The sequence below is a fragment of the Ambystoma mexicanum genome, chromosome 7q (assembly GCF_040938575.1).
Source record: "Ambystoma mexicanum isolate Mex_15411 chromosome 7q, UKY_AmexF1_1, whole genome shotgun sequence".
Classification (NCBI taxonomy): Eukaryota; Metazoa; Chordata; class Amphibia; order Caudata; family Ambystomatidae; genus Ambystoma; species Ambystoma mexicanum.
In genome coordinates, this window is record NC_090941.1 from 891,809,292 (window position 1) to 891,835,985 (window position 26,694).

The following is a 26,694-nucleotide window of genomic DNA, read 5'->3' on the forward strand; positions in this document are numbered from 1 at the left end:
AGGAAAAGAAAAGAAAGGAAAGGAAGCATTGTGGGGACAAAACGATATGGAAAGCAAAGGAGTAAATATGAATAATTATGACAAAATCGAAGAGGAATGATAAAGTAAATGAAGGAAAGAGACGACCACTGGCTGGGGACACGGGTTTATGACGATGGTTCCCGCACTGTGTACACCTAAAAAACTGACCACTCTGTGGACAGTGACAACGTATTCCCACTGCGTTATGCTAACCATACTTTAATTAAGGACACAATAAATGTACTTGTAATGCTCGATAAAGACTGCCTACAATTTTGCACCGGAAACTTCTTTGTTTGATCCGGAATGGTGCAAATACATAGAAAAGGTTTCTGCCAAATACCACCAATTGCTGTGCCACAGGACAGTGCCTTGTTGCCCTGAGTTTGGCTACCAAGTCCGTCAAGAAACGAAGCGCCCTTTGGTAACATGGGAGCGAGCCGTCTTGCTGATGCTAAGCATTTTCCATTGGCAGAGTTTTGAAAGCGGAAACTGTACTGTACATATGAATGTTCTCGTTTTTGAACATCTGCATATCTGAAATGTCAAAGATTGATTGCTTCTTTAGTTTTCGCAGTAATTAGGTTTCCTTCACATTTCTGTGTTTTTTTTAAACAGGCATCAGGTCCCAAACACGAACGGAAGCATCATTAGATGCAGCCTTTTCTTAAAATGAGACCTCTGGGCAGATGGCTTTGACAATGCAGCATGTCTGTTCACAATTTCGCCACATTCATAGCAAATGCTGATAATGTGTGCTTGTGTGAAGAAAATATAGCTTCAGAGTGCCTGTGAACCCTGCTCACACATTTAAAATGTTCCAGAGATCGAGTTTGATTAAAATAACCCAGCGAGAATGAATTAAAAACAGGAAGGGCTTGACATGCTTCATAGGTTTTTGGTACTCTTCAAAGAAAGTACAAAGTAACGTTATTAAGCATACTGTGACCATATGGCTTGCTTGCATACAAATGAGATTTGGAGGAAGTAATACTAGGCTAGTTGGGCTCTGAAACTGCCTGTCTCTGCAAGGGCCAAAGAAACCACTAGAAGAGCTAGGAGATTGCCTATGCCACAAATCACTGGGGTCATCAGAGGGAATCAGGAAGACTTTAGCAGCTCTTCCCATCCAAGCATTGCCAGGGGAGACAACTTTTGAATTTCGCTGGGTTGGCAGTGGCAAGCATTTAGGAAAGTTCCATTGAACGTATTGCTTTTCCTGGGGGGTGCCTGGGCCCCAGAGGTCCTGCATACATGGTGTCTCTGAGCATTGTTGCTGATGTGTGGCTCTCAGCCACTGTTAGGGAGAATTCTCATAAATGTGCTAATGTCCCTTACCTTTTGAGGCCCCCAGCTACTTTGCTGGATTTTTAGGACTTTAATTTTTACCTGGAAAGAGTGTGAGCCTTTTTTCCCATTCTATCATGTATTTTGATGTGTGTTTTACTTTTGTGTTCTTTGGATATAGAGTTTTAGACAACTCCATAGGCATCACATTCTCTTGTGTGTTACACATCACCCTCAGTGCAGTGGCACAGGGATGTCTTTCAGACTTCTCAAGGTTTAAAATACCTTCTCTGGGACTGACTACTTTCTCGCAGTAAATGTAAAGTTAAATTGACTTTGCTAGTGACCCAGCACACACTGCCTTACAGCAGAGTGCTGGAGGGAATACCTAGATGAGCCTCCTCTGTAAAAACAAGTTCCAATTGACTTTTTTCACCATTTCTTTTTGGAATGGTCCTTCTGGTGTTGGTATCTGCGCGCCAAACCAGGTTTGGTCCCTTTGTTCTTTTGCCTTTGGCGGGCTTCAGTACTGAAGACCGCCTCTGGAGCCTGAGTGTCTGGGGTGGACAGGAAGTGAGGGAGGTGCCCGAAACTCCCTGTGCTTAGTCTCCTAGGAGACCTGAATGCACTTTGGCATGATTGGCTGGCTGACTGTCTGGCAAGGACAGCCACCCTGCTGGGTGAGTGGCAGCTAGGCTGGAATGAATGGGAGAAAACTGTTTAAAAGGCAGGTCTCTGGGATTTGGAAGGCAGAGTCGACGACTGGAACGAAAGAACGAAGACGATCTGAAGGAAGACGACTGCTGCAACTCCTGGACTGTTGGTTTGCCCAGTGAAGCCCTGCTGCAGGTCCGAATAGCCTGACACCCCCTCCACAGAAAAACCACTTCAAGGACGACTTCTTCCCTTGAGCTGGTGGAACAACCAACTCGCAAGCCACCTGGAAACCATCTCCATACTGGTGGAATTTTCTTCAGAGTTCTGTTGAAAACCGGAGAGCCAGTGGGAAGGATACCAGCTTGTGGACTTTAAGGCACTCACACCTTAAACCGACTTTTTGCCAAGCTTGTGGATCCATCCCTGTGCAGTGCAGGAACCTCCCAACGTCCTCCCTCTTGTCCCCATGACTAAGGCCAAGGAACAGTGAGATCTGCAGGAACTGCCAGGAACAATTGCCTCAGCTACAGCTTTTCTTCATTAACAAGGATCTGTGCAAACACAGTTGATAAATCCTCTCTGCCGCGGTGAAAGTTCAGGAAACTTTCCCAACTTTGGAGTCTTGTTCGCTCCCAATCCGACATATAACTCTTTTTCGTGCAAACTACTTCTAAGAACATTGGCAAAGACTTAACCATTTACTACCAGAACTGTGCTACACTGATCCATTGTCTCTTTAATTCTTATAACTTCTGTCTTTTACTCCCATATAAAGTTACTGGAGTACAATTTTGCTCTCACTTCTGGGGAGCCTAACTCGTTCAGAAACGTATTGGTTTGGTACTGGAGTGTATTATAGTGTGTTATTGAGCTGCTTATTGCTAGTGGAATGTTTTCTAAATGACTGTGTAAATAGATGAATATTGTTTTACCAAGAAACCTTGAGTAAGTGTTTGTTTGTACCACTGTGATTGCAAGTCCTTTGTGTAACACCTTGTATTGCTGCTCATATCCCTCTTGAGATAGGCCTGGCTGCTCCCACAAAACTGTGCAGTACAGACTTATACCAAAGGTGACATTGTGTTTACACCTGTAGTCTTAATTGTGTGTAGTGTTCCCAAAGGGTACTGCGGGGATCCACCAGGGGGCGCAGAGATGGACTGACGCATCTCCGCTCGTCTCCTCGACAGGGCACAGATCGCGGGACCTGAGCCCCCCCTGACGCCCCAGGAGTGAGAAACCGACACCACCCAAGCCTGTAGGAAGGTGTCGGGCACCCCCAGCCCAAATTTGAGCTTTGTAGGTGGAACCAGTCCGAACTTCTGAGCACTTACTGCCCTGCGGGACGGAGGCCCCTCCTCCCCGCGGTGCTGCGGCTCCGCGGAAATCTACGACGAGCCCGGGCCTGAGCGCGCCCCTTGCCAGTGGATTCCTCCCCCCGGCCGGGTCTTTCTGGTGAAGGTGACCCGCGGCCCACTCCTTGGAGAAGAGGACAGGCGCATAGCACGACGGGCGGCCAAGACAGGGCCCGCACCGAGAGGAGCAGGGATTCACCCGCAGGAGCAGGCGGACCCCGGTGAGCCCCTTCGGGGCACAAGAGGTGAGCCCCCCACACCCCCGAACGTAACAACGGAAAGGATCAACGCGGGTGGAAACGGGCGGACCTCCGCTAAACCCTTGGCCCGGAGAGCACGAGACACGGGAGGCTATCACCTACGTAATAAGGCCTGGCCTGAATAGTTCCCCCACCATTCACAGAGGGAAGCTCTTTGGCCCCCAGTCCCTCGCGGAACGGAGTCGCCGCTTTAACCTCCGAGGCTGCCTCTAGCACCGCGATTCGCATCCCGGGCCTACTGGGGCTAAGGCCTATGAACTGGAGGGAATCCTTGCAGAAGTTTCATCGCACGCCCCCCGTAATGGCGGCCCAAGTGCAACAGGAACCGATGGACGCAAACTCAGTCACCAGAGGTATGGCGGCCCTATTGGAAGAAATTAAGGGCTTCAGAGCGGACATTACATTACGATTAGACACCCTAGACAAAAAGGTGGATAACTTGGACGATAGGGTCCAGGCACTGGAATCCAACACAGCCTCAGCCGACGTCGTTGAAACCCAATTTGACATGCGCTTGTCGGAGCTCGAGAGAAGGGAAGAAAAATGCGCCCTAAAAATGGACGATTTGGAGAATAGAGAACGTCGTTGCAACCTACGTTTCCTGGGCTTCCCAGAACGCGACAGCGAAACGCAGGCAGACATTATCAAGGCCGTTAATGTGGTAATAGGAATCTTATTTGAAGGGGCTAACACCAGCGAACCCACCATCGACAGAGCCCACAGAGCAGGGGCACCATCCAGAGGCCCCAGATCGGTGTTAGTCTGCTTTCACTACTTCTCGGAAAAAGACAGGATCATCGAATTAGCTCGCAAGAAGGGGCCGGTGGAGTGGGAAGGAGCCCGGATCTCGATATATCAGGATTTGTCGGCCTTTACCCTCGCGAGACGCCGACTCTGTGCTCCCCTGACGAAGATGCTCCAGTCCAGGGGAGTCAGGTATAGGTGGGGGTATCCTTTTTCACTCTCCTTTGAATTCGAGGGCTACAAGTACGCATTGATCACGGAAGACGATATCCAGAGAGTGTCGGGCGAACTATTAGACAATCCAAGTATGGAAACGGAGGACCAGAACTGTGTGCGACCCCCGACAGGTCCGAAAGGGAACAAAGCACCGAAGGAAAGGCGCAGAGTCCGAGGCCAAAGAAAGTACAGGAGAGTGGCCCCAACGTCTCCAGCTCCCTTGAACGGTGGAAACAAGCCGCTGGTGCCTCACGAAGCAAGTGACACTTGACTAGGTGAACAGAAGGGGATGTAGTAGTCTGTGAATTGTATTGTAACCGGGGATAGGGGGGGGCTCGAATCATAAGTTAAAAGAAGTAAATGAGCCCGGAGGGGGGAGACACCGGTGGCCTGGTTTGGATTGTCCTGACAATGTCACGAATCAACCAGGCGATCAGGGGGGAGGCGGGAGGGGGGTGGGATGAGGGGGGGTTGGGGTGTTGGGGTTACTGCTGTTGCGCGCTAAGTTTTTGGGTTACTCGTGCGCCCCGGGGGCTCCTCCGAGCCTGTTGTGGGCGGCAAAGACATTGTGGGAACTGCGACGCTTGCGATTCAGGGAAGGGAGTTATGAGCCTTGACATCTTTTTTCATGGATGATCCACTCCTATCCTTAACAGTGGGGTCACTAAATGTCCGTGGGCTCAACTCGCCTACAAAGAGGTCGTTGATCCTAAGGGAGTTTGCGAAGTTACGTCTTCATTTCCTTTTTGTACAAGAGACTCATTGGGTTCGAGGTAAAGAGCCTAAGCTCAAGGCCAAAACCATAGAGCATTTGTTCACGGCCTCTTCACAAACGAAGAAGCGGGGAGTTGCCCTGTTGGTAGCCCCTGGGGCCCACTTTAGGTTTAAAGCCTCGAAAGCAGACCCAGAGGGTCGGTATCTCATGGTGAAAGGGGAGGTGCGGGGCCGCTTGTTCACCCTGGTCTGCATATACGCCCCGAATGAAGCACAAGACACCTTCTGGGAGGGTATGAGAGGAACAATATTGGCATTCTCCGAGGGCACCCTATTGGTGGGGGGGGACTTTAATATGGTGCTTTGCCCCGAGCGGGACAGGAAGTCTGCAAACCCCTGCCCCAACATCGTCACCATAGGAAGTTGGCGAAGGCCTTTCAGGAAGTGAATGGGGTGCTGGGGTTGTGCGATACACATGTCACTGTACAGGGCCGGAACCCCGACTACACTTTCTACTCCAAGCCTCACGATGCTTTTTCACGCATAGATTACATCCTGGTGGACTCATCGTTGCAGGGAGAGGTCACAAGCTCAGGGGTAGAGACTGTCCCTTGGACAGACCACGATATGGTGACGATAAAGATTGGCCTCCCCCCGCCCCGGTAGCTGAAACCCGATGGAAGTGCAATGACCTCCTCTTACAAGATAGGGAGATACGCCAAACCATCCTGGTAGCCATAGAAGATTACTTCGCCCTGAACGACAATGGAGAGGTAGGCACCATGGGAGTATGGGAGGCATTTAAAGCAACCATTAGAGGCACACTCATAAGTATTGGGTCCAGAAGGAAGAGGGTGAGGGAGCACGAGGAGAAACAGCTGAAAGGCAAGATAGCGGCCATCCAACCAGGGGGAAAACTGAAAACGCAGATGTTCCCTGGGCAATGGGAGGAATTGCAGGGGTTGCGAGCTAAGCTAGCCGACCTTCAAGTGGGACAAACGGAAAGGAAGCTTTCTTTTTTGAAACAAAAATATATGGAAAAGGGGGAAAAGGCGGACAAGATATTGGCCTGGAGACTTCGGGAACTCAGGAATAGTAGGAGGGTCAATTCGGTTCGCACCACGGAAGGGAACCTTACCGCGAGGGACGCCAAGATCGCAGAGCAATTTAGGTTATACTATGAAAAATTGTACAGTTCAGAATATACTGGGAATGGGAAAGACATCGACCAATTCCTGGACTCTCTCCCCATACCGGGCCTTCTCCCTGAGAAAGCCGAGGCACTAGAACACCTCATCTCCCCAGAGGAGATAATCGACACTATATCCTCTTTAAAGAGCGGCACCGCCCCGGGAGATGATGGCTTCACAGTCAAGTTTTATAAGACCTATAGATCAGCACTCGCTCCATTCATGGCCAAGTTGTTCAATGCCGCGCTAGACCAAGGCACCCTCCCCTCCACAATGATGTCAGCTATGATTGTAGTTCTGCCTAAGGAGGGTAAGGATCCCGCGCAATGTCAATCTTACCGCCCCATATCTCTTCTTAACACGGATGTTAAGATACTGGCCAAGCTCCTAGCGAATAGGCTGGCAAAACTCCTCCCCACCCTAGTGCACGGAGACCAGGTGGGCTTCATCCCGGGGCGCCAGGGGTCCGATAACATAAGGAAAACCCTCGACATCATGCACGAGACATCCAGGCAGGGAGTGGAACGGTACCTCCTTTCACTCGACTCAGAAAAGGCATTCGACCGGGTCGAGTGGCCCTACATGGGCAAGGTCCTCCGGAAGATGGGCTTGGGGGACAATTTTTGTGGGTGGGTAGCAGCACTCTACAACAGACCCACAGCGAGAGTGTTAGTTAACGGAGGCACCTCGGAGCCCTTTTCCCTCACCAGGGGCACCCGGCAGGGATGCCCCTTGTCACCCTTATTGTATGCCCTGGCAATGGAACCTCTAGCTATAGCGGTCAGGAACGACCCAGAAATCACGGGTATACGATGTGGGGAGTGCGACTTCAAACTCTCTCTATTTGCAGACGACATCCTGGGCTACCTAACCAATATCCAGATATCCCTACCCCGATTGTTCGACCTTATACACACCTTTGGCTCTTTCTCCGGGTTGAGGATAAACACTTCCAAATCAAGCATCATGCCCATCGGCCAGAGCGACCTGGATGTCGGAAGCAACTCCGATATTCTAGGGGTCAGAATCGAAAGAGAATCCACGAGGTATCTGGGCACTACCATCCCCAGAAACCTATCACAGCTATTCCAGTGCAACTTCCCAGGGATCCTTACCCGTATCAGCAGCGACCTTACTAGATGGGCTCCCCTCACGCTTTCCTGGCTGGGTCGCATGGTCACAATCAAGATGAATGTCCTGCCCCGCCTCCTCTACCTCTTCGCAGCACTTCCTGTGGTGATACCCGAAACTTTCTTTGAAACACTGCAGTCCCGTGTCCTTCATTTTATTTGGAATGGTAAGAGACCTAGAATCAAATCCTCCACCTTAACCCTCCCAAAGACACATGGTGGTTTTGGCCTCCCCGACTTCCGACTCTATTATAAGGCAGCCCAGCTCAGGGTGATGTTGGAACACATGCGAGATGACATGGGCACATACTGGACGTACATAGAAGACATCCATGCCCACCCGAAAAAGGTTAGAGATTATTTTTGGGCCTCTCCTAAGGTTCTCCCACTCCAGCTAAAAATGCACCCCACCTTGGCAGCCCTGTGGGCGCTATGGAAACCTAGCAGGGCCAACAAGCCCCTAACCACCTGGCCTTCCCCGCTATCCTCACTCTGGGGGCCCCCTATCGACCTAGACACAAGAGGCTTCCGCGACACACAGGCCTGGTCCGACTTGGGCTTGGAAAGAGTCTCCCAGCTGACACGAGAGGAGGGCTTCATAGAATATGGCAGCTTGCTTGAGGCCCTGGTAGATAAGCCCCCCACGATTTTTGAATACTTACGATTGAAGGGGATTTTGTCCCAACCCCGGTGGTCCGAACAGCTGAGCCGCCCCCTCACCCCATTTGAATCCATCCTGGCCAAGAGTACATCACGTAAGGGTGCGCTGTCCAAATTTTATATGGTCTTGATAACGTCCGACCTAGAGGGCAGACAACCCTTTAAACGCATATGGGAGGAGAGACTGGGGATGCCCTTGGATGACCATACCTGGAGGGCCGTTTTTAAAGGTATTTTCGCGGGCTCTCTATACACGGCTGCCACGGAACACAGCTTCAAAATTCTTCATTCCTGGCATCGCCCTCCATCCCTGCTGTCCAAAATGTTCCGAGACGTATCTCCTTTCTGCCCCAGGGGTTGCCACCAAAGGGGAACCTGGTTTCACATGTGGTGGGGATGTCCTATTATACAGGTTTACTGGTCGGAACTACTTAGCTGGATCAAAGATATTGAGGGGTTCGGTCCATCCTTGCACCCACTAGAAGTCTTGCTGGGTATCCCCTTGCCGGAGACGGAAACAAATCTTTACCCCAAAGTCATTGGTACCATGCTGCGAGCTGGAAGGCTGGCGCTTGCCCAAAAATGGAAGAGCGGCCAGGCCCCCTCCAAGGAAGAATGGCTTCATAAGCTTAGGATGATATTCTCGTACGAAAAACTTACAGCAATAGCGAATGATACCATGACAGATTTTGTACAAGAATGGATGGCAGTCCTTCTGCACGATGATTGTGTCTCCATGCGCTTATAGAAGGGGCATTGTACAGGCTCATAACAGAGTGCGCCTGATCCGTTGACTCTTAGTAACACTCATCCCACCGCACTCTGCTGAGTTAACCATTGCGGCTAACACCGCCTGTTTTTCACTTCCAAGCTGTATACATGTTTGAGGGTTGAATGGTTGAGTTGCACGAACTGGACCCAGTCTGTGCCCACCAACAACTGGAGAACCTGGGAGGAGTGTTGTGTCTCCGCTCTACTGTTGGTCACGCAGACCTGTGTAATTGTATATAATAGGCGGGCCCTCACTCGCCCCTCTTAGACCTGGCCTAGCTTCCGCTCACCTACCTTTCATATGAACCCCACTGTTCCCAGTGCTACTCTTAACAACTGAATGGCTCGCATTTGTACTTCCCGAAATTTCATATACTTGTAACACCACTAAACTTTGCTTGTTAATTGTTTGGGGGGTGGGGTGGGAGGGGGGGATTCGGGAAAAGAAGTTAAGAAAAATGTAATTGAAAATGTTACCGACAATGTGTTTTTTTTTTTTTTCTGATGTTATTTGCTGATCGGGTCGGATGTTCGGCCCGACCTTATTTCTGCCTATTGTCAATAAAAACTAAATTTGAAAAAACAAAGGGTACTGCATGTAATTCTGCCTCACAGCCACTCCCCACCTTAGCACTAGGGTGCCTGTATTGGTGAGCGCATGGCATGGAGAGTATTCTGGGGTGTACGGCCTTGCCCTCCTTCATTTCCAGGAGCATGCACAATTTCGAATTCTCTGACTATGGTATGTTCTGCAAGGAGGACTGAGGATGTCTATTAACAGATACGCCTTTTGCCCCACTACTTCCCTTGTTCAAATCGCCACTTCTCAGTCCTACAGTCTCGGGAGGATATCTCAGGGGCAACGTGCTTTTCTTGGAAGCAAGACGATGCAGAGCAACACTGGTTCGATGCCCGGGTCTGCGCGGAACAACACAGGTTTCATCCCTGGGTCTGCGCTTGGAAACCTCTGGGTATTAAGCTCGTTATAAATAACCCATTACATTTACAATTTACAGGAAGAAGGAGGAGACAGTCTGGCTGCAGATTCCAGCGTGCTGGATGGGTTCGGAAGTTGTGGATATGCACAGCCCGGCTTATGTTTCATCAGCATGAACATGCCCCTCAGAAACCTAAGAATTGTTGTGTAGAAGCGCATGAGACATGTGCCACCATACTGGTGTGGCACGGCAGCAAACAATCATGTACACCTGTTCTTTGTGAGAACACATCCACCAGTCTGGCCCTGTTGCATTCTGAATTGAATATGTGGTCCACAGTCATGTGATTTTCTATATGATATCATCAAACAATTTTATTCAAATTGATCATTGCAATTCATAAAAGTACATATTATATCTTAACAATTGGTTAAAAGAAAACAGAGTAGAGAATCAGGTTAAAAACAAATTAAATGTATATCTAGTCACTAAATCAAGACATTCGTTGAAGTTGGACAGCTTTTCTCCAACAATTCTTCAATAATATAAAGTCCCATATTTTGTATGCATAAAAACAGGTAGCTGAAAGCCAGAGCACACTGTCTTACATTAATAAATCAAAAAAACAGTATTAGTTATCGTGTGCGCAAGGTTGCCTATTACGGGCTTAGCAATATGAAGTAGAGGCATGCAACTATTTTATCAGGGCAATAGGGGCAACAAGCATTAGGTAGTTTTGCAGTGATCTTCCAAGAGCTCAACTAAGTATTTAAAGACAATTATTCAAAATGGAATCTAGGACCAGCCCAGCAATCATGCAAATACAAGGATGTGTGTAAGTATGGCTGTAGCCACATCAGAGACAAAGTCTGCAATTCCAATATCTTTTCATCCCTTAGTACCCCTTCTAATTGAGCCAAAGGTCAACATTAGTTTTATTAGCACTTTGTTCTTGTTCAAACTGGAGACCACGGGTTGTGCAAGCTCAAAAGAGGCTTTGAAGAACATAATAGCACCAAGATATCTTATTACATCCTGATCTAACAGTAATGTGGTCTGATATGTTGTTAGTTAAAACTGCCTTGTTATTTGAACATGCTGATAGCCATAACTTAAGGGGGCACTCTCTCACACCTAGAATATGGGGTTAATTCCCAGTTCAACATGAAGTTTGTGACCATGGGAGCAGACCGGTAGGCTTAACAGCTTACAGAAACATTGTTTTTTAGATGTCTGGAGCTTACTTGGTTCCTCAAAGGTGTCAAGTTAAAAAAGAATGTTAAAATGAAATTAGATGCATACAATACATTTCATGGGTTCATTCTAAGTTAAAATACCCACAGTATCAAGCTTACCGAATATGTTGCAAGTATTAACACATAAAACGAAAACCCAACAACCTCATATATATTATCAAATTCTAAAATCAATACTAAATAATTCATAGTAGTCTAAAGTGGAAGTGTTTTTGCAATGCTACAAGACACATTCCCTAAGACATATCAATCTACTTGCAAAATCATGTTGACTCCTTAGCCTGCCTCCTTTTTCAGGCATGCAGAAGATAGAGGAGCAATGAAGAGCCAAACTATCAGTGGGGAGGCTACATAGCGACATTGCCTCGCCAGGTGATCTCACTTGCCTCTCTCTAAAAAGCTGTCTCAGGTATCTTATCTTCTCCTTAGGTCTAAATATTGAGGACAGATTAGTACAAAGTGCGTACTGCCAAGCCGGGCAGAACGGGCACTCAGCTCTGATATTACTACTCCATTAATTACATAGACCTGCAAGCGGCAGGATACCCAATCGCAACTTAACGCAAAGTGATCTCATGTATTTGGGGTGTATGAAATCTAGATAAGCCTTGTAGCCAAACATTTGCTTACTTAAGATATTCGCCTCAGCTTTAATTCTGTAAGCATTCTTTAGAGTCATGTTCCGTTTGCTGTCCATACTGTCAGGGCTAAGCCAATGCTCCCTCAACCTTTGACATTCAAAAGAGGAAGCTCTCCTGTCCCCTCCCAGGCCCTCTGCACTGCACTGGCCTCTCACTTCATCTCAAAAACTCAGGACATCCTGTCCTCACTCTCCTCCTATCACCTCCCTCCCTCTCTTCCCGGCTCTTCATCTGGCCCTTCTGCAGCCACCCGTCCTCCCTCCTTCTCTGCCTTTCCACTTTTTTCTGCTGACGAGGTTTCCAGACAAGTCCGATCTATGAAAGTCTCGTCTAAACAGGTTCACCCCTGTTCCTCCAAAACTATCAAGGACCACATCGACTACCTGGCTCCTGCCCTGGCTGACTTTTGCAACCACTCCTTTGCCTCTGGAGTCTTCCCATCCCCCCTCAAGCACTCCCTTGTGCACCCTCTTCTTAAGAAACCCTCTTCCGACCCCTCCTGCCCGGCTAACTATCGCCCAATCTCCATCACTCCCTTCCTGGGCAAGCTCCTGGAGAAACTTGCCATCTCCCAGCTTAACCTCCATGCTGAAACTGTTGGTAGTCTCCATGACCATCAATCTGGCTTCAGAGCGGCCAGAAGCACGGAAACTGCTGTCCTGAACATCCGTGAGGACCTGCTCTTGAACCTCGACTCCAACACTCCGTGTGTTCTCATTCTGCTCGATCTCTCTTCTGCCTTTGACACTGTCAACCATGCCATCCTGCTCAACCGTCTCCGTGATAACCTGGGTATCACTGGTCAGGCTCTGGCGTGGCTGACCTCTTTCCTTTCCAATCGACCCTCCCAGGTCCAACTTGGGTCCTTCCTCTCTGACATCTTTTTCTCCACCTGTGGTGTTCCCCAGGGATCTAATCTCTCTCCCTGGCTGTTCAACCAGTATCTGGCACTCCTTGCCCACCGCATCGCCGCTCTCTGCCCCTACTTTCAGTGCTATGCGGACGACACCCAGCTCATTTTCAGGCTACCCTCGGCCTCCTCCTCTCCTTCCCTCATCTCTGACTGTCTGTCTGCCATCCAGGAATGGTGTGCCGCCAATGACCTCTGCCTTAATGCTAGTAAGACTGAGATTCTACTCATCGGCACACCCACTCCCTCCTTCGCTGTAGCTCTCTGGCCAGCCTCGCTTGGCCCTCCTCCTGCTCCTACTTGCAAGGCAAAAAATCTTGGGGTCATCTTCGACTCCACACTCTCCTTCTCTCCTCATATATCTGACGTCTCTAAGAAGTCACACTACCAGCTGCACCTCCTCAGAGGTATTCTTCCCTTCCTCTCCTTCCCCCAGAAGCTCACTGTCTCCTGAGCCCTGGTTCTCTCGAAGCTGGACTACTGTAATAGCCTCTATCTTAATCTGCCTGCCTCCACTCTCCGCCCCCTGCAACTCATCCAGAACAGAACTGCGAGACTTGTCTTTGGCCTCAAGCCCAGGGACAGTATCTCTCCAGGACTGAAATCTCTACACTGGCTCCCAGTGGCTGCGAGGATTAAGTTCAAAACCCTCTGCATTGTCCACAAGGCCTTCTGGGGCCTGGGGCCTAAATACCTTCAACTCTCTCTTCCTAAATATCTTCCTTCCCGAGCCCTTCGCTCATCCATCTCCAACTCCCTCAGGGTCAGCAGCTTCTCGAAGCAACGAGCTGGGGGTAGATCTCTCGCCGTGGCAGGGGCCTCCCTCTGGAACAGCCTTCCTACCTCCCTGAAACTTGAGGAGAACCATCTCCGGTTCCGGAAGCACCTCAAAACCTTCCTCTTTGCTTCTGCTTTCTCTCTCCCTCTCCCCTGCTAAATTCTCGACTGAATCTGCACCGAATCTGCAACTGGGCCACTCTCACCGACCTCGGTCCTGGGCCCAGCCACTCTCCTCTTGCACTGCCTCCCTGGCAACCCCTGCACTGAGGGACTGTCTCTGTATCCCTACAGCCCCCCCTTTCCCAGCACTTGTCTGCACTTACCTTGCACTTGCCACCAGCTGGCCCTATTTATTTACTTTATTCTACTTAATTGTACTGCACTTCCCCCCTCCCCTTCCCCTTGCACCTTTCCCTTCCCCCTACCCCTGCACTTGCGCGGTCTGAATGACACCTGGCCTAGTAGGATCGTTGTCTGTCTTCCCCTTGTTCCCCCCTCCCTGCCTCGTCGCGCCTTGAAACACTTGTGTATAGGCGCGTTACAAATGCCATATCATATCATATCATATCATGCTAAATAATTCATTCTTTACATGGATGAACCATGGCAAAAACCTGCCGGTCTCCTGTGCCAAGGTATCATCCACTGCCTCTCTATATTTGCCCAACTGATCATTTGACCATAACCTGACCCAATAGCAAACAGGTCTAGCCTTGCAGCATGAGTCAGTGCAGTGCATATTTATTTCAAGAAAATCTGGAAGATTAGGAAAACTTGATGGGATGGGAGGGCCAGAATTAACTTGTTTTCGATAACTGAGAGATTCTGACATATAATATTACCCCAGAGTTTGGCCCTATATAGGGCCACCTGTCTAGCCTGTATCTTATCTGCTTCTAGGGAGACCCTGACCAACCCATTTCCATGTCTCCTGTAAACATGGCTAGGGTCCCACTGTATCTGGCCAAGGTGACCCCTGCTTTGGCTAATTGTCGATCCCACGTACAGTCTCCTTGCACCCTCATGCCTAAATAATCATATGAGTCCACTTGCTCAATCGGTCCTTCGCGTAACACAAGCCTTAGAAACGTTTTTGTCTTCTGTCAATGGTTCCTAAATACCAAAGATTTCGTGACAGTTATAGTTAACCCATTGACGTGACAAAATTCAAAATTCTGTGAAGACACTGAGTTGCGCTTTAAGCCCTACTGGTGTGAGCAAAATGAGCGCAGCACCATCAGCAAACATCAATATTGGAATCAAGTCTTTGGCCAGTACTAGGGCATCAGTAGTGGTGTTTAACAGCTTTTCTATGGGTCCATTAATGAAGACACAAAATAATTTCAGGGCCAGAACGCACCATTGGTGTACTCCCATCTCTATCCATACTACCGCAGAGGGCCACATCTTATCACTGTCTCATTCTCAGTATACATGCTTTCTATTGCGCTTAGCAACAGGGTCGGGATATTTAGATTACACAAGACATCACATACTCCCACCCTTAGAACTGTATCAAATGCTGTGTGAAGGTTGATGAAGACTGCATAGGTGTTCACAAAGGAGAAACAATCTCAAGCATCGATCCAAGGTGCTTGTAGAACTGCGGAATCCCACCTGTAGATGACTCAGCATCCCATACTCCTCAATCCAAATTTTAAAATGGCTGAAGATAGTCCTTGCAAATGTTTCTGCCCTTCGGCATCCAACAAGGATAAAGGCCTGTAGTTATGTGGTGCATCCTTGCAGCTCTTTTTAAACACAGGCACAGTGTCGGCCTTGGTCCTAGATGTGAGAACAATGTTATGCTTAAGTACATTGAAGAGTTTAATTAAATAGGGAATACAAAATACAGGCTCAGACACATACAATTCCACTGGCTCCTTATCTAGACCCAGTGCCATGCCGAGCCTTTGACTAAGGAGATCACCTCTGACCTCTTCCATTGTCAGAGACAAGACGGAACATTCAGATGCATTCACCTCTTGTTCTTGGGTCAGATCCTGGGTCTCCAGAGCTTCAAAGTCCTTCGTTTTGCGATATAGCCCTTTGAAGTGCTGCACCAATGCTGTTTCCGGGATGCAACCCTGAATCGAGTGCTCTCCATTGGGCGACCAACTCCTATAATTCCACAGAATTTCTTGGAAACCCCATCTTTAATTGCTACTATTAGGGAGTTCCAAACTTCCTCGGAATATGCTGTTTACTTCATCTTTATGAGTCTGCAATAATTATCCCTGGCCTCAGACAATGCTGATCCCCCATCAACTCCCACCCACTTGGCCTGGTGGGCTAACAGACTCTTGGCGCGTCGACAGTCTCCGTCATACCAGGGCATCTTGCCCTCTGCATGGCGTTTTACAGCTTTGAATGGTTTCATATAAAACCCACCAAGACTCTTAGTTATCTTATCATGAGCATCAACTATGCCTATGTGCCTCTTTGGTCTGATGGAGAAAAGAGCTTTCAAAGCTGGAACAATGCTATTATCCACCACTGGCATCACATTATCAAGACCCATCTGTTTCCACTTGATGGTACTCTGAGTATGTCCAGCTATGGACACTGGTACATTCGAGCACTCAACCCCCTGTGATTGGCTCCACAAAAGTCACCATCTAGTATAAGAATCAGTCGGTGATGATGGCTCGCAGTTCATGCCACTACTTCAAAGCCCCATATTATGGGCAGGAATTACAAGTTCACCAGTATGTAGTAAATAAGACTTCTGCGGTTGCCCCCACTAAAGGTTAGAACTGCCGGAATGTCCCCAGGAATCCTGCCATTACAAGCCCTTAAATTAGATGACATAATCGGTCGCCCTCTTCCGAGATGATCCCAGCCATTACATCCAATGGCTCGAATTGCAGGTTGCAATCTCTCATTAATAAAATTCGTGGTGGTGCAATCCCTTTCAACCACCATATTTCAAACCTTTCATTGGCCAGTGAAAGAAATCCACCCCCGCTATTCTGTCGATTGTACAGGTTTAAAATAAGAGCCTCAGAACGATCCCTACATTTCACCTGCAGCTCCAAAAGGTCCTTAGACCGTTATCAGCACCTCTTATGTGTGTAAAAAGCGTGAAAACTGTGATGTCTACCCAAATTAAAAGTCTATGTGTAGCCAAATTCTAACCAAACCTCCTCAGTTAAGTACTTTAGTACCCCTGAAATGTTCCATGATATAACACATACCTCTGTCCCCAAGATTTGCTTTACCCAGAAATGCTTAGGTTTGTAATAAACTCCTCCACCCTCACCATTACTAGGCAAGTATCATCAAGGGTGAGATGCAATACTCATCATGCTGCAGGTCCTGGATCAAAATACCTTAAGCGTAATTCTGCTTGGGGAGTCTGCATGATAGCAAGCCACAATTACACCCAACCCTAATGTGCCCAACTTCTCCAATTGGGGACTCTGCACGGGGAACTTGTTGAACATCATCCTGGTTGCCTGGGGCATGCTCTAGAGGGGGGCTGGCTGAGGGCTTAGTTCTGCTACAGAGATCCAACTGCCTACAGGGAAGGTCCCCTTGAAGGTGTTGAGAAATTGCCTAGATGAGACACCTGTGATCTGGTCTCCAGTGTTACTTTTGGTCCTACCTGGTCTCCTTACATCTAATCCAGGTGGATTGGCTGGTTAAGGGTTGGGTTCTGCTACAGAGATGTAACTAAACGATTCACTGCCTTTTGTGCTTTAATAACTCTAGCCATGTTTTCCATGGTATTGTGTGTGGAATACAGATCTGTATTGCTTGCTTGGCCTACCGACCTCGCAGCTGTGGTTGTTATAGATTTTGAAACTGCTTTCCTTGTCTGCTCTACTGACTTATTATGTACATTTGAGTCCTTTGTGCCATTCTTGATAACCTTGAGTTCTCTTCTCAGACCCTCATTGTCTATTTAAGTTGTCTACTATAGGTTGGAGTAGCTTACAGCCTTCACAAGCAGCATCAATAACATGTAACCCACTATGCCCCTTAGCCTGCCCCACGCTTGTCAGGTCTCCAAATGGGGCCTGTCCTCTATCAGTATCCTGGCAGCTGATTCCAGCTGAGTCTCCATAACAAGCAACTGAGTAAATCTATTCTGTATGAGAAGCTCCTGAGGATAAAAGGGAGTAGCTGTAACCAGTGAAGTAGTACCTTCTCCCTCTTCCCCTCTGCTATTTATCATAATAAGTGAAATAGTGCCTTGTTAGGTCAGATTTCCACAGAGCTGGTAAATCTTCCTTTCCTGGTTCAACCCCAGAACTTTTTGCTTTTCTAGTGGGATATTTTTTATTAATACCTCAGTGAGTGGGAACCTTTTTCCACACTCACCTGATCTTTAACTCTTTTTATGGGTTTCATTTTTAAGACTCTCCATAGTGTCTTTTTAAAGATATGATGTTTAACAACTTATTGGCAATACGTGCCTGTTGTTGCTGGGTTACCCTAGGGGATCCCCATTTAACTTTCTTGTGCTATCCTTGAGTGAACTACAGTTCCCAAGGGTAAAAAGGATCTTTGGATCCCTTTTATATTTTATTCTGTGAAACCAGCACACCCCACCTTATGTGGAGTGCTGGGGAGATACAATGTATCCCCCTTCATATTAAAACTGTAACAATTCTGTTATAGTGACAAACTTACCTTTAATGGCTGGTGGCAGTGATACCTTTTACTAACTTGGTGCACCTTTACCGCAGGCTGTGATCACAGCTGCAGTAAAGGCACCTAAAGGTGCTCATTTTACCAAAATGGCCCCTGTCTTCTTTTTTTGCCATTTTAGTATTTCTTGTCGTTTCTTGTTCCTACCCCTGACATTCAGGGTGGGAAATTCCTTTGTGTGATTTTTGTCTTCGGCGGGAGTCCCCTGGACACCCTGCCCAGGCTCCAGTCAGTCTGTAAGCACAGCAAGTGGAGGAGGAGTCCAAAACATCCCCATCCTTTGTCTTACGTCTTGCTTCAACTGGGACAAATCCCAGTGGGGGGCTGGCTGTCCTGATTGGACAACCAGATGCCTCTTTCTTGTAAAATGCAGGGAGAGAATGCAGAGGTTGTGCTGTAGTTCCTGTTAAATACTGAAAACCTAGAAGCTGAAGTCATGTCGACCACTGGAACAGAAAACCGAAGAGGATGACAAAGGAAAATTGGCAGAGATGATTTCCAGCGACCAGAGAGCCTGCTGTGTAACCGGAGCCTGCTTCAGCCCTTCGTTCCAATCGACCTGGGGTCTCCAAAAACAATGGCCCGAACTCAGAGCCTGATGAGACCCACTAGACTCAAGAAGACCTGCATTTCCGTATCTCGCTGAAACTTCGTGGGCATCTTGGTGTATCTCCAGAGACACGAATCGAGTCCAAAAATTCCCCTCACAAGAGTGCTGGACCTTTGTAACGACGAGAATTAAACCACAATATTCTGTCTTCTTCTGTGCTCCTTGAAAATGCGCCAAATCCGCAGAACCGCATTCAGCGGGAAGGGAAATCTTGCCTAGAGACTTCTTCATCGATCCCTGCTGCAAAGTCCCTTCTGAGGTCTTGTGTTCAGTCTCCAGGACAAGGAATCCTTTGACCGGGTATTTGGCTGCTGTCCATGAAGTTCTCCTGCTACAATCTCTTCTACATTGCTGAGGTACTGTGTTGGCTTGGTTATATACTTACCGTAAGCCTTTTGGGATTTCTGTCTAGTCCTGGGGGGTTTTCTGTGATTGGGAGGTCCTTCGCCCAGTGCACCCAGTCCACTGCTAGAATCCAGGGGTGTCTTCTGTGAAGCCCCTGGACCCTCTTCTAACTCTAAAAGTAAAGTACTGACCAGTTTGCCCAGTTTGCCTAAGGAAGTCTGACTTTTGCTACTAAAGAACTTATTCTAACACTGCTTGTTGGTCACTAGTCCTAGTGACCCCCCTTCTGCCACCGAGAACACTCATGCTCCAAGAATAAGGGAAAGACTTTGAAGGGATTGGGACTTCTGCCTAGAAAAGAAATCAAGTGCTTTACTTACTTGTAAAGAGTTGGTTGGTAACTGTAATTCTAAGAGTCGACAGTTACAAAAGTTCTTACTGATCTTGAATGCGTGATGCACTATTCTTAAAAGTATGGCTAACATCTTTTCTTCCTTAGCCACTGTTTTGCCAGTGTAATAGAAAGTGGATGTGAAGGTATTTTACTCTCCTGTGATTAGGTTGTGCCTCTTTACAAATGTAATGTGTTGGTTTCACCAGATTATTCCTGTAGGGTAATGGTATGAGTGTCCTCCAACTGTTGGTATCACCAGGTTAGTCCTGTTAGGATAACTGTATGAGTGTCCCCCAACTGGGTCTTACTTCCCCTGACTTGCTGCTAGCCTGTCCTTAATAAGTCTACATTAGGTTGTTGCCTACCTAGAATAATTATTCAGTAAAGTGTGACTTACCTTGTGTTAGCTGTTAGCTGTTTGCCATCCAAAACAAGTTACCAGAGTTATTTCTTACCTCCATCTGGGGGTCCCTGATTTCAAAAGCATCTGTAATTGCATATTACATCCGTAGGTTTTACTCACCTGGTATAACTGTGTGTTATGACAAAAGTAGTTATAGGTTTTTACTGCACCTACGATAAGTGTTTCACTATTCACCAAAAGTATATTATCCAGTTGACTGTTTAGGTGATTTGTTCCAAGAGTCACTGTACAACTGGTTCTTGCCGACACGCGTTACTTTTCTCATTTCGGAATAAGATTTCTTTTGACTTGGGGATTTGACCCTGCTATTACTAAATTGACAACTAGTCATATGGATTGGTCATCTCATCCGCGGCCCAGATTTGAAAAAGGCTCAGGCGAGCCGAAACGTGTAATCAACCGTACAAGGGCTTAAACTAATTGTGTGATTGATCATTAAAATAAAGCATACACATACTTGATGGCGCTGAGTCCTTGAGTCTCTTCTTGTTGTACTGTATTTGGTTGACGGTTAGGCTTTTCTACCGTCTGAATCCAGTGACCTGCGACATTCACAGGACTGGTTGAATGGTCGTAACTCTTCTGGCCACTTATCAATAACTACTTATGTGAAATCTCAAGGGATTGTAAGGAGTCACCTGTCAGAGCAACTTACACCAAAGCCATTTCTGTAGGTACAACTGGAAGGGCCTACTGCCCTTGTATTACTGAGTGTAATCTGAAAGTAACCATTGGTCTTTTACTCCCAAAGAATAGGCTTCACCTATACTAAATGTGTATAACAAGGATGTGACTTCCCTAGAACTACTGTTAGGTGTTCCAAATAAGGTCTATACTTGGGTCTGTGGATTTCAAAAATAGTCTTGTGTTTTTATACTGTGATTTCTTATAATGTTTTAGTACTTACCCGTAGATTTATGTGGGCCTACCTGTATTTAAATAAATCCTTTATTTTTACAATACATAGGGCCTCATCATGACTTTGGCTGTAACCCTTAAATCCGGCGGTAGCGCTATTACTGCCGGATTTAAGGGTCCGCCAAATCAGGACCTGTGTATGGGGTTGCTGTGGTACTCTCGTTCAGAGGAGAATTGCCTAGCATTTCGGTGCTGGACTGCCCCAGGGCAGGACAAAGACTGATATGTGGGAAATGTCTTCTCTGTGAAAAGAACAGTGAGCTAAAGACTTGGTTGAGACTCTCCCAGGGGCCATCCACCCAAGAACAAGTCAATGGGCTGTGTTTGTGCTGGTAGAGAGTTTCCCAGATCCCCCTCTGTTTTGCATACTATAGCTTCTCCATACCTGATGACTAGGTGGGTTTAGTACTCTATAACCTGTCAGTATTTTTCTTAATTCAGGTAACGCCAGGAGGGGAACTTTAGCACTTTTGAAGGTTTTAATGCCTGTTTCTCATTTGTTGGTGAAATGGTTCTTGAGGGGCTTCAATGCAATAAGTGCACCTTACAAATTTCCCCAAAAAGGGAATTTTTCAATGATGCTCCTATTTTCTACCTGGCTTTGTGAGATGTATCCAGTTTGTTAATACAGGATCCACATTGGAATGCCAAGAAAAGCACACCTGTGACGCCTGGATTTACTCAATTGTACATTGAGGTGGAAAGGTGATATAGTCACATATCCTGATGCTGTTGTGAATAGACTACAAAACTGCTTCCCGAAAGTGAAGCGTATGTGCTAATGCATAGCTTCAAATGTGGTTTTTAGGATAGGGTCACATTGTGAACAGAAAACAATTGGAACGTCCATCTATATTTGGTTGAGTTCAAATTAAGAGGAATTACCTGGGCACGTTCCATTGTGCTCCGTATTCTAATGGTGCATTGATACACGGCATGCTAGCATTTTTTAAATGTTCTACATATGGCCAACCTGTTATGTTCAGTAGAGACATCTCCAACCTCCTAAGGACACCAAGATAGGTGTGATGCTTGCAATGCAGTATAAAACGCTGTGTCTGCTTAATAATTAGGAACATTGCACTGCTGCAGCCAAAAACGCGCATGCCTACCTTTGTGTATCTGAGGAGGTGGTGCTGAATTTGCCTGATGGTCTTAATTCTGCATGAGATTTGTATTTCTAATCCTGGCTTATATTGCAATTGTTTTGATCATGCTTCCTAATGTGGCCATTTCTAATTCTGCCTAGGTGTTGGAGAGTGTGTGCAAATGAGCACGGTATTTGATTTCTGTTCCATGAAAAGACTGCTGAAATGATGGTGTATGGGTAGGAGGATTGTGTTGCATTTATGAGCCAGGGCTTTCGTATTAGGAGTGGCACACATTTGGGCAGTGCATGTGGTACACTGAGTACTTGCACGGGCGACAAAATTGCCTTCCAGTGACCAGCCCTGCACCTCATTAAAATGCAGGAAAAGCCCAAAAAGTTCTGAGCACTAACTTCACACTGAAGTGTACTGGGTAGGCACACAGAGGCACAAGGGGCAACCCGTGAGGATCCAAGCATGTGCAAACTCTGATGTTCAAGGGAGGACCCCTCCAGGCTGGCTGAAACCAGAACCACTTCTGCTACCCTTGTTCTACCCCCAGGAATCCTGACGTTGAGAGGACGTGAGATGCGGTCGCCTTAAAGGTCTATGTATTCATGGACTCCAGGAATGATGAAAGACGGGGCCCTCGTCTTTGCCCCCGGCCTGTACACAGCACTATTTTAGCTGCTTTAAATGTACACAGGGAGGAAAACGGGCATGTTCCTTCCTCATTGGTCCTACGAGCTAAAATTATCGTATTTTGAGATGCTCAGTACCTTTAAAACAGAGAAGAACTGATTGCACAGACAGTTGCTAAACTGCTATAGGCAAGAAGTGATGAGATTGACACAGTGGGTGGGTATTGCTGCAGAATCGAAAGCTGTTTAATTTGGCAATGTCTCATCTTTAACCACCACTTTAAAAGCAGCTGAAAGTGTCCTTTAGCACAGTAGCACCATCTTGGATTTTGTATTCATAGTAGGAGTCACCGCAACACCTTCTTTGGCCGTGCTGTGTTCCTAAGAGTGGACACATTAGGGGGAAAGAATACATGATGCACAGAATTCTCATGACGACCTGGACGAATCAGAAATGCCAAAAATATAGGCAAGGTCAAGGAAGTGAATGGGGAAGAAACATTGGCCCTGATTCACAGAAGCATTTTACAATGGCGCAATCCCATGGGAACACGCTCTGTGAATCAGGCCCATGATGTTCATCATCCGATGAAATATCCATCTACTGAATGCCTCTGATAGGAATATTAGGCTTAAGAGGGTGAATCATAACTAAGTCTGCGAGTGGCAATTATTTGCGAAAGGATCACTGGGTTCATTTGATTGTCTGGTTCATTTGATTGTTGCATCCGGCTCAGACACATTTTTAAAGGTTTTACAAGTTAAATTCTTCTTAGCAAAGTTACCCCCACTTGTAGAATAAGAAGAGCGAATGGACTATTTATTTTCCAACGTAGTTTTGATTAAGGACACTATTTCATTGTGCTAAAGAAGACAATTTGCCTGGGCATCCAGCTTTGGTTAAATGGTTACAGCAGGTGGAGGTGGCAGATCCAATTACTACCTCCTTCCTGAATGTTTAACGACAACATATAGGGCCTCATTACGACTTTGGAGGTAGCCATGGCGCTATTGGTGCCATGGCTGCCTCCAAAATCGGGTCTGGGTTCCCTGAATGGGGAATTACCAGGCCATTCCGAGTTTGGAGGGCCCGGTAATTCCTCCTTCAGTGAACCCGGGCCTGGACCTTCCCCATTCCCATTTGAGCTTCCATAGGGCTCAATGGGAATGGGTGCGGGAGCTAACAACGGGCCGATTACGATCGGTCCATTGTTAGCACCCTGGTCCCCTCGCAAGACCCACTCTGGACGTCTGGTAAAACCAGACATCCAAATCGGGTCCCGTGAGGGAACCTCGTAATATTGCGGAATGGGTTTAACAGCGCCGCCACCATTATCGGCACCCGTTAACCCATTCCGCAATAGTTATAATGAGGCCCATAGAGTTGTGCAAACACTCAACAATTGGAAAAACACATTTAAAATTATTTTAAATCTATTAGTATAATAAACTGGCCAAGAATGCAATGCTTCTAGCAGATATTACTGCACTAGGTGTGCTGTGAGTAGTGCATACACGATGCACGTATTTGCATGCTGCAAGCTCACAGGGGATTTTTTGGAGGATGTAGTATCTTTTACACTTGCAGCAGTAGGTTGGCAGGAGATTGTCACCACCAAGGTGAGATATGCATATAGATGTGCATATAGATGTGATGACGGTCGGGTTGTTTGTGAGCAGGAAATTCAGGTGCAGCTGCGGTTATCGAGGCATTCCGTTAGCTCATTTGATTATTGTCAGCTTTTGGATGGATAAGGTTGCTCCTTTATCCGGCTAATGCCATTTTGAGATCAAGAAGTGTTGTTTACAAGAGAAAAGATTACTTAAAGTAAATTGCTAGATAAAATCTTCTGAAAACATATGCAAAAAGAAACTATGTTACTTTTCTTAGTATCATGCGCCCTTATCATGGAGGAGTAAAAAAAAACAACAATGCCTCTTATTCTCCAATTTGTAAGCTTTGAGCTTTTAATTGTGCATTGATCCAAAAATTGCCCTTTATGATTACACGTGTTTCGACATCTGCGTCTTTTTCAAATCAGGGCTGGTAAGTTCGGTCCAAGTTTCATAAGTTGAGTGCTTAGATTGTATAGTCATGGGTTAAATCCCTGTTGTCGGCGTGCCCCGTTTCAAAGAGTCCCCCATCTGAAAACATAGGTCGTGGAATGTATAGTTGTGGCTCAAACATATTTTATAAAACTCACCCTGAAATACAGCCAATTCATAATGGCCTATATAAGTAATAAGACGCCAAACATTTTTTGAAAATGTGTGCATAGTTTGGATAGGAAATAGATTACCTCCCTATTAAATCCTCATTGGGTCAAACATTTTTTAGAATCTTTATGATGGTGATAATGACAATGTTGGTATCGTAAATACTATTGACTGACATTGTTTCCCGAATTTGGAGAGTTATTTTCAGCTCAAAGATATCATGTATTCTCACAATCTCTGCTTCTAACGAAAATGGCAACTCATGCTTGGACATAGTGATGTTTACAGGGAAGAAAGTGGATCACCACAAAATCATCCCGTTTACATGGTCTGACCATTCTGTGGTAAAGTTTGCTATCCCGATGGAACAGAAGCAATGTAAAAAAAATACAGATTGTAGCTTTCAGCTTATACGTAGTAAGAAGAAAATTGACACCATTGCTAGTGCGGATCTAGTTGAAGGTCTACTCCCATGTTCAGATGAGTCAAACTGTTCTGAATTATATGTGAATCTTATGTCCTTTCTAAAACAAAAATGTGATAGGTTTGCTCCCATAACCAGTACTAATAAACCCAGAGGCAGGAACAATCAGTGATATAATGAATCACTGAGGTGGCAAAAAAAGGAGTATTGACGAAAAGAGAAGCTGTGGCAAAAGACAAGATCCTGTGCAGATCTTTTTGAGGCAAAGACAGCACTTAAAACAAACAAGGAAGGTAGTGTTGTAGCTAAAGCTGTATGCCTTCAAAAACAGATTGATCTTGCTCAGAACAGAGCAAAAGCTATCTTTGCAGCTTTCATAAAATGTACCTTCCCACCATGCACAATTCTGCACCCTACCCCTCCCTGTCTTTGGCTAATGAGTTTAATGTGCTTTTTACAGATAAAATTGGTCAGATTAGAAAAAATATCGATCTGGAATCTTCATTGGCGCATAGCGCCAAACTCAATATTAAAACAGTGGGTAAGGAAAATCAGATCTGCCCTAGGTTTAGGCTTAAGCCGGTGGATTTGGAGATGGTTTCTAACCTTATGTCTAAATTAAAACCTACCAACCATAACTATGACCATATCCCTGCTTATTTAGCAATAAGACATGTGGCAGTGCTTGGTGCACCAGTGTTAGCAGTCATAAATGCCTCCTTAACTCAGGGACTTTTTTCCTATGAAGCTGAACAAATCCTATCTTACACCCCTATTAAAGAAAAACACACTGGAGCATAAGGTACTTGCTAACTATTGCCCTCTTGCAGGCCTCTCTTGGCTATCTAAAATCTTGGAGAAAATTGTCACAGTGCAACTGCAAGAATTCCTGGAAGATCGGGGGATATTGGATTTGTACCAATCCGGATTTAGGCCTGGAAACAGCACTGAAACTGCTATCTTGTTAGTCTGGGACGACATCTTAATGGTGGCCGATGAGGGCAAAATCAGCTTGCTGGTTATGCTGGACCTTTCAGCAGCCTTCGATACAGTTGACCTTGGGATCCTCATTCCAAGACTCTCTACAGTGGCCGCGGTATCCAAAGAGTCACTGCAGTGGTTTATCTCTTTTCTGAATAACCGAACCCAGCAAGTTAAAATGGGGACCTTTATTTCAAACTCCTTACCAGTTGAATGCATAGTGCCCAAGGGTTCATCCCTGTCGCCACTGTTATTCAACATATATATTCACCCCTAAATGGATATCTTCTCTGAATTTGGCATACATTATCATTCCTATGCTGATGATACACAGATTTATGTACAGTTAAATGAACCTAGGGAAGCAACTGAAAGAGTAATAGCATTGCCAGTAAAATAAAGAGCTGGATGGTGGCTAACAAGCTCCATTTAAATCCATGTAAAACAGAGAGGATTCTGCTCGGAC